This window comes from Cimex lectularius, unplaced genomic scaffold (genome assembly GCF_000648675.2).
Source record: "Cimex lectularius strain Harlan isolate CLEC.00 unplaced genomic scaffold, Clec_2.1 scaffold6, whole genome shotgun sequence".
Taxonomy (NCBI): Eukaryota; Metazoa; Arthropoda; class Insecta; order Hemiptera; family Cimicidae; genus Cimex; species Cimex lectularius.
Genome location: NW_019392677.1, coordinates 2,652,600 through 2,667,791, shown reverse-complemented (window position 1 = coordinate 2,667,791; position 15,192 = coordinate 2,652,600). Strand labels below are relative to the sequence as shown.

At 34.0% G+C, this 15,192-nt stretch overlaps 1 protein-coding gene across 4 annotated transcripts in view; it reads left to right on the top strand.

Moving 5' to 3' along the window:
* The window catches only part of LOC106673807, a 154,383-nt gene that overhangs the window by 112,571 nt on the left and 26,620 nt on the right, over window positions 1-15,192 (top strand). The gene's annotated exons all lie outside the window — the stretch shown is intronic.

Below are 15,192 nucleotides of genomic sequence, written 5' to 3'. Positions count from 1 at the left end.
TGCCTCCACAGCTCAATTTGTAGTTTTCGTAAAATGTGTAAAATTGACATGCTCCAGAATTTTTTAAATTTACTGATGAAAGACTGAAGGTAAGAAAAGATTTGAAAAAGCCATCTTGTTCAGTGTAAAAATGTCTACAAAATGAGACCTAGCGCAGGCCCGTAACTTATATAAGCTGAGAAAATATGCATTTTCAAAGTTGGCCGTTTTTCGTTCAAAAACGAGGTGATCGATTTTTTTTCATGGACAGTGTATATCTATAATAAACAGTTTTTTTTTTTTTTTTTTTTTTTTTTCCAATGGATACCAGGGACTGGAGGAGTTCCCTCCTGAGTACTGCAGCTGAGCTGTACAGCTTATTGTACTTTATCCCCGGCTCCATATTTTGGGGGAGGGCTCGCAACACAAATGTGAACTTGAGCCCCCGTTGTACCGATGTTCTTCCATCGAAGAAACTCATTTTTGAAGGGGGTTGGGACCAAATTCAGGGTCGCTGAGATCCGATCCCGCCCCTTCCATTGATGAGTGCCGTGTCAATTTCTTTCAATTGCGGCCACCGGTCCCCTTAGGCGTCAGAAAAAGTCCAGAGGCGACGGTGGGGATCGAACCCACGACCGCGGGATCTAATAGCCGAGAGTCTGACGCCTTAACCACTCGGCTACCGCGGCCCCCATAATAAACAGTTAAAAGCCTTTATATTAAGTTTCCATGAAGGTTGGAAGAAAATAAATACAAAACTAACTAGTCAAGAATTGAAAAGTACACACAAACTATTTTTAATTTTTTAATATATATATATATTTTTTTTTAATTTCTATTTTTATTCTTTAACAGCTGATGTTAAGAAAGTGAAGGTATTTAAAAAAAATAGTTTTAATGCTTTGACTAGCAAATTAATAAAAACGGTTAGGACAGAGTGAGTTAATATTGATTCGCTAGTCGAAGCATTTAATTGATTATAGCGTCGTAGGTTTAAACTACAAATAAATCGAGTTTAAATTCGTATACTGAACATTACAATATTTATTAAAATGGATAACACTTATATACAACGTAGCTGCGCATATATTGATCTGGCAAGAAAGTAATGTCGTTTTTGAATTATAGGATTAATTAGTTCAATATTTATATTTTTTGTCTGTATTGTTTTCGTTTACAGATACACTTATTTAATCCATGAATTGAAAGGCTTTATTTCTCTTCCGTTTTTGTTTTCTAATATGTAATCATGTCTTTGGATGAAACGCAGGTTTTGTTTACTTTATGAATTCCAAAAAGGGAACAATGCAACTGTTACAACTGGAAATTTGTGTGCAGTGTTTGGTACTAATGCTGTAAATATTCGTAAAGTCCAACGGTGGTTTGCTCGATTTATAAAAGGAAATTTGTTCTTGAAGATGATGCGCGCAGTGGACTTATTTCTGTTCGACGACAAACAGTTGATGCGTGTACGTTTGTATTTTGTTTAGCAATGTCACGCGAACAATACGTTTTGAGTTTCAGTTGAATCGAACGAATAACGGCGATCATAATTCACTAGATCAAAAAAATATACGTCTTGCGTACAAGAAAATATGTGATAGCCCTTATTTTACTAAAGGGCGGATGCCTTCTGGTGAAACAATTTTCCCAAGGAAATCTATTTGTTTAACCGCGAACTCCAATTTGGACATTTTAAGTTTGAACCAGCAACAGAAGTGGTTCACATACGTGTCATTAATGTGAGGTTTTGTCTTCAAATCTATCGAAAAGAAGTTTGTTTCAGGACGACATAAATAAATCTTTGAAAGATTTGGGCAGCGTTGAGAAGCGGAAAGGTAGGTGTATGTATAAACCGACCACATGGAGTAGTAAGCCCCGATTGGATCAGGTTTAAAAACATATTATCTGCCAATTCCAAGTGAAAATCTGAGAGATGCGAAATGGGGCAACGTCCAGGATAAAAGATAGGTCGTCCCCGCACGGGCGCCAGCTACCTAGAAATCATCAAGTCCAGGGCTGTTAGAAGGTACATCTCCAAAATGCAAGTACATAGTTTGAATTTCGTGCGAGCTTTTGAGGCTTGGCAAAGACTGGACGTCTGCTGATAACAATCTTTTTAATGATGGCACGTCAAATGATTCCATGAATAGATTGGGAATTTTTTATTCGGTGAACAATTGAACCAACCCAAGCTAGTTGAGGTGCAATATCACTGTCGAAGAGACTAGGATTTCTAACGTTTCCTATTAACCTATATTAAAAGATTTAAAAAAAACAGACCCCAAGAATGGAAAAGTGTTATCGGCCACAATAAAAACCAAATAAAGTTTCGTCGCAATCAATGTGGTCACGCGAGAGCCGAAGGTAGAGATCGGTGAACCAGTTGCGGTATAGAGAAGTTGTGCCTGGTCGCGTCTATAAGTAGGCTTAAACGGTAATACAGACACAGCCGCACCAATATTTTACCGAATAACCGTAACCAGATAACACGGTCTGTAACATATAGCACAGCTGGTGGATAATGGTGTTGGCCCCATCGTTTACTGATATTATGGCTAGTGGTGGGAGTTTTCCGTCTGCTTTATGGAGATGTAAGAGAAGCAAAAAGCAGTTACTGTGTTTCTCAGGTTTTTCACAAGAAAAACATTTATGTACACCATATTAAATATATGTATAAAGTTACATCCGGAACGTCTGCTTCTGTCATCATAATAGATGACGCAGACTCAGCAACTCTACGGAGGTTATATTAGACCCTCTCCAACCATTGTCAAGAGGGACTCATACAGGACTCAGACTCGGAGTTGAACCGCATCTTAATCACGACCTCGTCCTAATTTTTATTTCACAAGTTATTCACTTTTATGTGAAGTTAATTGTAAACTTTAATAATATATAATAAATAAATCTTTTTGTACAAACGAGTGTCGTTCAGTCAAATTTATCTTATATGTTAAATTTACAATAATAATATAAAATACAAAAACAAAATTATTGTAGATGCTGATAATTGGCAACCACGATTGAATTAAGAATAAAACATTAGAACTGTCATTATGTAGTACTGGTTTATGTTAAAAAAACAAACATAAAATTCACTAATTTCGTGATCCGCTTGACCAATTAATAAAAGGAGGGAAAACTCATAAGGTGGGGTTGAGATGGGAAGTTAGTGTACGAGTGGATCGAGGTCACGATAGTCAAGTGGTAGAGCAGCGGCGAATCTAGCCGAAGATCGTGGGTTCGAATCCCGCTCGTGCCATTGACTTTTTTATCTCAACTAAAAACCTTAATTAATTGTAACAACAAAAAATGTTAAGGCGTAAATTAGACGTCGAATAGAATGAATAAACACAAAAATTTAATCGTGTTATTAGCGTCTAAGTATTTGTAGATTTCTAATAGCTCTTTTAGGATTTAACATTACTTTCTGCTTTTTTTTCCAAATGTTATCGAATTTAACAAAAATATTATCAGTACTGAGCCTAATGAAAAATCTTATTGTGGGTGTTTAAGTCATTTTTTTCGGTATTAAACATGAGAGAGGGAGATCGGTTTCGCGAAGAAATAAAACTCGTTGAACTCCCTTTCAACAGAAACCCACTTGTAACCCCAAATCTATCATATCCTCTAATAGGAATTCAACGGCTTTCAATCATGGTGCATGAAGTTTTATACAGCGCTAACCACTGTCTTTTGAGATAAGAGAAAGGGAGGTCACTAACCCCGCAGCTTTCAATAGAAATAACACCGAGTTATCTAAACGTATTCCTTGGCACAAATAAAATCCTTTTTAACCTTAGAAGATTCATAAACGTAACGGCCTTTAAAGGACAAGGTTCTAATTAAAGACGTGTCTAATTATTTGATTCACTCGACATGAAAAAGTTCCAGCGCTGAAAAGCCATTTGTGAAGTTGAGTTGTACAAAGTTGTTACAGAACTGTTTTATTTACCTCACGGTTAAATGTCTCTAATTTCTTCAGACAGAACTATAAAGGATGCTGTAGCGTATAAATTGTGATATTCAACTTCACTCGATCATTTACCCTTCTACACTGACTCACTGTAATACGGTTTTCAAAAAGGAAAAGCCACGGAAACTTTATTTCTGAACTTCATTAAGTACCTACATAATCAAGTAAATCAAAACTGCTTTATTGTAGGTATCTTTGAGGATTACAGTAAGGAATTGGATACCATTGTAAGTTGTTAAAAGGCTAATTTCATTGAAAACACCATTAACATTTCCAGAGCTATTTAAATACTAGACAAGGGTAAAAATTGCCGATCAATTCAGAGATCTTTTCAAACTTAATAGAGAAGTTTCACAGGATAATGTTCTAGAGCCTCTCTTGTTTTTATTCTCTATTTATGTGAACGAAATGAATAAAGCAATAGGTGCGGACAAGATTTTTCTGTTTAGACATGGCACTATTGTCGTCTATCTCAAAAGGTCAACCATTCTTGAATAGATTACTCATTTGGTCTCATAATCAAAAGTTATTAATTAATCCTTAGACAGTGATCATGATTTTCAAGCATGTGCAGACTCATCTTGAATGACAAGACATTTGAGTTTCGGAGTTATAATTGTTTATTTGAAGCAAGGTCGTGAAATCTTAAAAATCAGAAAAAGTGAAATATCTCAGAAACTGTTAAGATTCGGACCATAGTTAATTAGGGCTTTTTGGTTCCATTTTGAATGTAGAATCAACTGGCAAAGTTTGTAACACGAGCTGAACATCCTGTTTAAATAATTCTAATAAGGGGACGGTCGGTGTGTCACGTATATTGACAAAACGTTTTTGGTGATTCTACACTCCAAAATAACGGACAGTATCCGCCACTTCTTGTGAATATGCCAATAAAAGGTTTTTGAAAGGTGAAATTTTCCGTTTTTTTAATATTTTTATTTCGCCGTTCTACTTACTTATAACAACTATGTGAATACATCATTTTACAGCATTTTTTTAAATGTAGATTTTTACAATAAAAGTAGAGTAGAAGCTATCGAAGTTTATCAATAACCAAAACTTTTCTAAAAAACTAATATTTTTCAAGTATACTAGGTCCATAATTCTTTTAAAAAGTAATATGAAATTTCGTTTTTGTACCTCTAGAGACCCCTAAATAAAATTTTTTGTTTGAAATAAAATTTATTAAAATTTATATTTATTTTGAATTAAAATTTATTATTTATTTATGTAAAAATTAAAATTTTTTCACTTCTATAATTTTTCCGATTTTTAAGAAGTTCTCGAAATATCTGATCGAAACGGCTATAATTAAAAAAGTCTAAAAGGATTCAAACGTCAAATATACCATTTGAAAGAAGCTGTTTAACGACGTATGTAACATAAAAATATATAAAAGATTTCTGCAAGAAAATACATAAAATAAGAAAGTATTTTTGTCAGAAATTAACCTCGTTTTTTTAAATGGAAATAATAATCCGATTTTAATGTTTCATACAGTTATTATGACAATTTCTTTAAAAGGAATTATCACCAATGAAAAGCAGACCATTAGCTTTTGGGAAAAATGATGTTAGAGCTTGCACTAGGAATGTCGCATGACTGTCGTCGAAATTATCAGTCAAAAAATTAATTTTCACCGATTAATAAAGTGTTTTATAACGCTAGCCATACCATTAGATGCATACATAGGGAAATATGTTATTTATAATAATATTGTGTTGTTTGGGAGTTTCACATTTCTCTACTTTGTTAAATCTATAGGTCATTTTCAATTGTAATTTTGTAAACCGAGCCCATAACGTGTAAGTCCGTTGTGGGCACCAATATTAGGATATAATTCTAAGTTTGAAGTGCTTAAGTACTTCCACCGGACGTTTCTTAGTGCTCATTGATTTAGGTCGTTTAGGGAAACCCACGAGTTTTGTTAGACAATTAAGAAATGCGATCTGACAAACAGCAGAAAATTTAATAAATGATCTATATAAACCTTAATAAAACAAAGTTAAAATTGAACATTTTGGAAGAATCTTATATTTTTTTTATTAATTTCGTAATCCGATTATCTTTTCTTTTTCATTTTTGGTTCGGTTATTCTTTCTTGTGCTTCACTGAGGTTTGCAACCAACAGACAGCAAAAGCTAGGACTGCGGTGAATGAAAGGTTGCCGTTCCGGTTTCCCGAATGGGAAAAGAGCGTTTTGAAAATATGCTTCATGGCATCGGCGTCGGTGCTTGTCTGCTGTCAAGAAAACGGCCGATATGCTCATGGATCTCCGCCCAACGTTCCGCATATCCGGCCGGCCGTGGAGACCGATCATTTCCTTACAGACGGCTGCGACAATACGACCCCACAAGGCAGTACTGCACTGCGGGCTATGTATCGTACGCCTTGATTATAAAAGCTTTTTTTACTTTTATTGATTTTTATTTACAAAAAAAATTGTTATATCTATGTTATATTTAAGCCATGATCAAGTGTATGATAGTAGATTTAATGCGTTACAATATGAAACTATCTATCAACTTCCTCAGAGATTATTCATATTAGGGAACATTTTACCGGTTTCTATTTTTTCAACCAACAATTGTTGCATTCAAAATCCAACTTCTAACTCATCACTGGACCCTGACCCCTGACAACTCTTAATTGTAACTAACTCGTGATGAACTGATCAGTTATTACCCAACCACTGACCGCCCAGTGACTATCCTTTTTGCAGCAAATTTTGCGACCATCCGCGGAGGGCTCTAGGGGTCTACGTGTGGGCTTTCTTCCCCATGGCATATACTACCCTCTGCCTTCACCATTTCGCATTGTTTGAACTTTCCTTTGTAGGGGATTATTGAGCGTTCAATGAAGACACGAAATGTGTTGCTTTAAATTTTACTTGTCCCCATTCTATTTTTTTTTTCTCGAGGGTTTGCAACAACAGAGGTTATATCAACCCTCGGGGTGCCGATGATTTTGAAAAAAGCCCATTTGTAAGTATGTTGGGTTCGAATGCAGGACCGGTGGATTCGAACCCGGGATCTTTACCTTACAGTCACGATCGCCGTGTCAACGCCTAAACCGTTGCGACCAACGACGCCCCCTCATTCTAATTGTTCAATAAAGTTAACACAGCTATCTTTACACAAATAATTATTAATTAGTTATACGACTAATTAGTTATACAATAAGTCGTTTCACCACAGATATACTCAATTACTTCGTCAAGCTTTTGAGGAAAATATCTCGTTCATGAATACTTTGAAACTATTTCGAATGATTTACAATACCTTACAGATATAAACATATACTTACAATATTAAAAGATGTCTTCAATCAAGCTTATAAATTTAGCCTAGTAGAGATCTAGATCTACTATCCGTCCATTCTACATTACAATTGAAGTGATATCGTCCACTCTACAAGGCTAAATTTATACATTAAATATTGTTGAGCTAGCATTTTTAATATTGTAAGTTGTAAGACTATTTTTAGCCATGTAAATCATTAAAAATATTAACCTCTATTGATTTAAATTTTGTTTTATTTTTTTCTGAAGGTTGTAGTTCTATTATAGGTGAATATGATGTTGGGGATATTGGAAGGCGAAGACAACCTCAATTCTACGTCAAATATAAAAACTTTTAACAACTATTAAAATTATTAAAACAATTAAAAACGATTAAAACTATTAATTTAAATTATTAAAACTATTTTGTAGTTATCTGGCATATTTTAAAATTCGAAAGGAAAATTTTTTTTTTAATTTTAAAAGATACCAGATAACTACAAAAAGTTCCTGTGATGTTTTTAATAGGTAGTACCAAAAGGAAATGCGTTAGTTCGTTAAGAAAAAGTGTCTTGGCTCTGTATAAATTATAAAATATTTTCGTTCTCAGGGATTCAAAATCCATAATTAGTGAGTGCTTATTTTACAAAGCAGCTCGCAATATTTCCATTGTTCGGTGATGAAACAATGACTGAACGCACTGCCCAAAGTGGTTCAAAAAGTTTAAAAATGTACTCTACCAAACACAAATGCATGACCTTTTGTTGGTGAATGGTCTTATGCTGACAGCCAATAACGACCACCAAGTGTTAACTGTAAAGGATGCACACTCTACCCAAAAAAATGTTTCTACTTTGTTCGATGGGAGCAGTGAAAGGCCAATGTGTAGATACTGAAGTTCGTCACCGTTTGCTCTGCTTCCACGTCTTAACAGTCGATGTTCGATGTAAGATAAGGGAAATGGGTACATCGCTTACGTTTAAACACTCTGGAGAGCTTACTTGTTGGCACAAATATAGTTCTATAGAGTTCTTTCGTGGTCATTCAAGACAGAAGTTTATTTTCCATTTATTCCCAGGAGCAAACTTTTTGAAGCACTTTTTGTAATATCGTTAAACCATTGTTTATTAGCTTCCTCGGTAGCTTACGTACCAAGCATAAATTCACACAATAAGCACGCATAAATAATGGCTTATGAAGCCACGAGAAAGAAAATATTTTCTAATCTAAGTGAATTGTTCAACACACTTTTTGGGTATTACGTGATGTAAAAATCTAATTATCCTATGTAAAAAGAATTGTTGGTTTATGATATTAAAACAATAGCAAATGCACTACTTTTCTGGCTATCTGTTACTTCAATAGATTTCACCGAAAAATAAATAAATGATAAAATATACTTCATTTGGGATGTGTTGGAATTAACCAAACCCATGTGCTTTTTTCTTGTTTTATTTAAGATATCGATTTCGGGGGTCATCCAACTCCCCTCATCTGTCTTGGGTTTCTCGCTTCTGATCCGGAAACCAATTCACTCTTTACATTCACTTGTAGTTCGAAAAAAACACATCAAAACAATAAAACTCAAGGCTGATAAGGGGAGGCGGATGCTCCCGAAATCCATCTCTTAAATAAAACAAGTAAAAAGTACATGGGTATGATTAGTTCCCCATATCCCAAAACCGGCTCGAAAAAAGAAAAACAAAAGTAGATATGAAATATGTTATTCAATTCCAAATTGTACACAGGCCTGAAATTTTCTGAAATCTGCGTATGCATAGTAAACTATAAAATGAATAATTTCTAAATTAGTAGCGTCATTATCAAAGTTAAAATAATAAATGTAAACTCCATCTACTAAAAAAGTTAAATTCTTAATTAATACGCCTGGTTGAACGCAAGATACTAAACCTGAATATCACTCCAGTTAAGCTGGTGCTCTAAGGTTTTGTTAGATTATAATCCATACTTAATATCGTAAAGTCGTTACAATGAGAAATTTTTTTAAACAAATTATTAATTATTCGACAATTGTTAATACTGAAACTTCTAGTTTTACTATATGATCGGATAGCCAAACAGCTACTAAAGCATTAGCGTGTAAAAAATCACGTCGAAATTAGACACTCAATGTATCCAAAAGCTGGGGAAACAACAACCTGGTGATACCAAGACATAAGGGAATTTCGGTCAACGAAAAAACAGACACACTGGACAAAGTATGATCTGCATGGCCATATGTAGGCCCTGAACCGATTCTTGGGTTTACAAAAACAAAACACGAATCCTCCATCACAGAATGGATCCAAAAAGGCAAGGGAGAAGTGAACAAAATCTAGAGGCACAGTAAGTTTATGCGAAACCAACGCTCACCAAGACTGGCACTCCCACAGTGAGGGCTAAACACACAAGATACTTAGGTTTTTTTGTTGGCTACTGACATCTGAGAAAACATGTACACAAACTGGGTAAATTGAATGATGACCCCATTTGTAGGTTACACAACGAGGAGGAAGCAACACCTATATCATTTTCAAATTGAGAAACAACGCTCAATGGAGACATAATCTAGGATACAAAGGAAACCCAGGGAAAGGAATTATAGCAAGATAATCAATGACCTAGTACTTCTAAAGGCGGCTCCAATCATGCAGTATCCGCCGTATGCCGCGCAAATTGACTAGTTTGGATGTACGCTCGGCTATTCGCCGAATAACAACATCCGGTGCTCGCCGTGCTCGGCTTTTTGTCGGTTTTCTTGTCCGCTTCAAAGGGCACGAATATTCGTTAAGTAACCGCACTCAAACCATCCACACATTCGGGAATCACTATAACTTTACATACCTTTATCCTACTGTCAACTGTCATCAAAATCAACAGTAAGCGTATACCTCTATTTGATACTATTTATTTTTCATTAATAAACGATTGCTAACTAGTATAGATGTTTTAATTTACACAATAACAATTATTTTTCTTATGGACAATGCAACAGTTTTGGAGTTCCTCGATGTTTACGAAACAGGACCAATAATTTGGAAAACTTCTCTTTCAAATCATAAATTGTTTTATAAATAAAGCAATAATAAAAAAAATATAAATAAATATATTTTTTCAATTAATTTGTAGGCACTGCACAAAATAGTAACCGCAGTTGCAGCAATGACAGTTTCATCACGATTTGTAGTAAGTTGAGGACTCCCACGGCATTTGGAAAATACGTATTCCCTGTTTCCGCAACAAAACCCGCATGTGTGTATACGTAGGTACACTATTTCGCGAATGCCAAGACCACCATCTAGACATCTAGAGATTTGGCAAATATTCGGCGGCAATCGGTATTGGGCGAATACCGCATGTCTGTAGCCTCCTTAAGGATCTCGTCGACTGCTCTGAACTACTAACGAATTAGTAAAGTACAATAAGCCAGAAGGCAGCAGTACTTGGGGAACAGAACCCCTCCTCACTAGTAAGCATCATCATCATCATCATCTAGTTTTATTGGTTCTTAAGATATGTATTATTTTTTCAAATAATTTGCGAACTAGAAGACATTTTAATTTGAGGAGTGCAATTAAAACCAGCCAGTGGCCGTGGTATGAAAGTTGAAATAATATATACATCCAAACCAATTCATGTTTACCATCTTTTATATAAATTATGTCTATACGGCATTGTAAAATGAATTTTCTTATTTCTACGGAGGCTGGAGTAATTCCAGGGTAGTATTATAAAGTTATGAATCATCTCGTAAATGAGGATTTTGTTCCTTTTATCTTTATTAATGTTTTAGGGATATGAGTTTTACATAAACAAAGTCTTATTAGTACTAGCCCATGTTGAATAATGAATTCTTTGAACGATATGTTATAAAATATCAATTGAGTGAGTTGTTTAGTAGAGTGCGTAGATCCATTTATAACGATTTCACATAAATTTATTGCATCTGTAATGTGTGAATTAGTCGCTCATATATATACAATTTTTATATTTTTTGGACCTTAAATTTTGTTTGTATATAATTTTTATTTTCTATTGACCTAGTCATATACTACTATTTAACTCCAAATTATCACTTCATTCCAACTCCCTCGTCCGTGACCTATCCACACTTTTTCTCCCTACCAATCCCCCTAGGAGGATGAGGCGTCACTGGCCTCACGGCCAACTGCGCACATCCATCGTGTTCATGTCTTGCAGCCATAGAAGTTGCCTATTGTTGGTTATCACTGTGTGGCTCACTTTCACGTTTGTCAAATTAATTATGCTGTTAAATGTGACCTATCTATTGCATACATGGATGTAGTTGCAGATTAGCAAAAATTTTAATAAAATTACTTATGCTTCATTTGGCGATACATACAAGTAAAATAGGAACAGAAAAGATACTATTACTCCTGATTCATGGTATACAGTATAGAATATACCAGCATACATTATTTCATGGAAAGTTACAATAACTGCCTTGCGTTGGGAATGATTTCGAATTAGGGGTAGACTGCCAGCTTGTATTATTTAATACAAGATAATCTTTATCAATCATCACAGAATCAATAATTTATTAAAATTCGATAATCTACGTTTTTCTAGAGACTTTTTCCGTTGATTATGTCGTAAAAGGCAATTTATTTAGATAAATGGATTTAATGGTTTAAGATGATCCTGGGTATATGACTTTTCCTGTAGTCAATCTTTAATTTAAACAAAATTCCAACAAGATTTTTTGTAAATGCAAAAGTTGTTTTTACGTTTTAATTCTTTAAATTTTTGAACAATGAGATAATTTATTTTTTATTGTACAATTAGTCACCGTGCGTCTCCTTTTATCAACTAACGATGTATTTACTGATAATGATAATGTAAAGTTACACTTGTCACATTTACTGACAGTTTCCTTAAATAAAAACGTCAATTTGATTTGTAGATTAATGTTTCAAGATTAGGCTATTTACACATTTCCAAAATTGGCGTGATAAAAACCCAAGAGGATGACGTAAAAGTTAGATTCAACCATTGAAAAGCATGTTTAATCAAAAGACGGTTTATTTATATTAATTTAGCGGGTAATGGGTGAAATATGTCCATTGTCCATTGTAAAAATAAATTGTTTACTCTAATAATCAATTTTCATTAATGTTTTTATCATAAAAAAGTTAAAACTTGTAAGCAGGGCAATTGGCAACTACTTCACAATAATTTCAGCATATGAAAGTATAAGGTTATCACATTTAGAAGCAAAGACTTTTGAGAGAATTTCGTTTTCTGTTCTATGCTCGTTCGTTACGTAGCCGCAGGTGGCAGAACGGTAAAAAAAGAGATTTATCATATATATATATATATATATATATATAATGTTAGAAACACTAAATACTTTTTTAGAAATAAACAGGTAGTACGTGAAAGGAAGGGGTTGTTTAATCTCGCCCAGGAACATCGGGTACTCTGGGTGAGAGTGCGACAACTGAGGAGTAAAATTTACTTATTAGCGAGAATGGAGTTGGTTGAACACAGACCCTAGGAATATCAAGTTCTGTGGGGAAGTGAATGTGACCAGACTTGTAAAAGGTGTTGTGATTAAGCTAATTTATTTGAATGAATGTAATTTATAAGATTCACTAATTTCGTGGTCCGCTTGACCAATTAATACATTACAATTAATTAAAGTTTTTAGTTGAGATGAAAAAAGTTAATGGCACGAGAGGGATTCGAACCCACGACGAAAAACTAAAACTAAAAACTTTAATTAATTGTAATTTATTAGGGTGAAAGGAAGGGGTTGTTCAACCCAGGCCCAAAGAATATCCGAGTACTCTGGAGGAGTGAACGTGACCAGACTTTTATATTTGTAAAAGGTGTGATCATGTTAATTTATTTGAATGAATGTAATTTATTAGCGTGAAAGGAAGGGGTTGTTTAACCTCTCTCCGAGGAATATCGAGTACTCTGAGGTGAGTGAGTCACATCTGAAGAATAACATTAAGTTATTAGCGAGAATGGAGTTGGTTCTACCTAGGCCCGAGGAATATCGAGTACTCTGGGGGAGTGAATGTAACCAGACTTTTATATATACGAATGAGAAGCTAGCAGTAACAGATCGATGCTCTCAAATGGCTACCGGTTGAAAAATACGCGTGAAAGACCAGAAAAAGAAGTAAAAACACCTAGAAGGCCAGCGAGGACCTCAGCTGCTTGTTCCCACATTGTTATTAAGATATAGCATAATTTCGAACATTTGAAGTTGGTAAATGCCCAACTCTTGAAATTTAATTTGTTTTATTTTAAGTATTCAATTTATTACAACTAACCGATATGGGGCAACAAGTAACTGACTTGTCTTAAAACAAAAACGACATTGATAACTTGTTGTTTACATTTATAGTGTTACTAATCCTTTTACACTCTTTAGATTAACATTAAAAAATATATAATTTTATTAAAACTCACGCACTTCTGATTTCTTTTAATTTGGTTTAGTATGTTGTAATTAACTTAACGATAAAAAATACATATAGTTTTTTTTTTATATTTGAGCGTACATTAACTACTTAATGATATCAACTATCCACTACAACATTGTAATGCTGGTTAGCTCTTCTAATTTTAAGTTTAGCTCATTCTCAATTATAACTTAATTGCTAATTAATTATTGCAATCTAGCCAACGTCGATTCAATAAAAATTCATGCCAGATTTCTAAGGTTTGCTTACCTTGGGGAATTTCCTAAGTAATATTTTATTATAGAGAGTGTTAACCACATTCTCAGAACAACAATAATATAAATCAATAAAGTTATTTCTGGACATATAATGTAAAAAATCCGAAGGTTTCATCTACCATCGTAGCATAAGAGAAATACCACGTATTCCTTGAAGATCATTTGCATATCTGATGGATTTTCTGCCTAAAAACTTGTACAATAATTTTTTAGCGTTTTGGCATTTATATCCTAGAGGGTTAAAGTTTCATAAACAACCTGAAATTTTTCCTTATGGGGTGGTGTGGCAGCTGTGTGATATAGCACACCAGGCCAATTGCAATTAACAAAAAAAAAAAAAAAAAAAAAAAAAAAAAAAAAAAAAAAAAAAAAAAAAAACACGTGGCTTTAAATCATTTAACTAATTATATAGTTGTACATAGTTTATATCAGGATCAAAAACAACTTGCTGCAAGTGTCTTTAATCGACGACTAGGGGTAAGCATAACATTATATGATTTGTAAAATCATATATTCTTTCATAATTGTTAAAATAATTATTAACTTCTAGCAACATCAAATAATTACTTAGAATCAAAATACCCTTTCACCTTTTTGTAGTCTAAATTATACTTTTCTCTAAATTTAAGTTCTGACTTATTTCTAAGTGGCTGTTCCGGAGTTTAAGGTCACGATTACCTCATCATTAAATTTATGGAATTCTTGTGGAGTTGTTTTATATGCCCGAGTGACGATGATGTTAGGATTCTCACTTCAAAATGTTTTAAGATTTTTATATCCATTTCACCAACCCAACGAAAAAATAGTACGGCGTAAGAAAAATGCGCCATTGTTGAAAATTACATTAAGCAAAAAATTTCGATGTCAATTTCATTCAGCATATGTTACCAGGAGGAACAGTTGCATACTAACAATAGATACTATTATTGATCAAGATGATTACCAATTGGATCCTTAAATCTACACGATTTTTCTGGGTTGCCACTATACATCATTAATCTGAAGGTTGGTGTTCCCATATTTTAGAAACATTGACACCCTAATGTTTTACACGACCCTGTTTGCAATGATAACAGATTGTAGTCAAAAGATTATTAAACGATGTCGTGGAAGTATCAAATTTAAGTGGAAAATTCAAAGGTGAGGATGTGCTAATACTACTTATACCACCAGCAGATATGCCATTCCAATTCAAACGATAGGAATTTCCAATTAAACTGGGGAACCCACGATAAACAA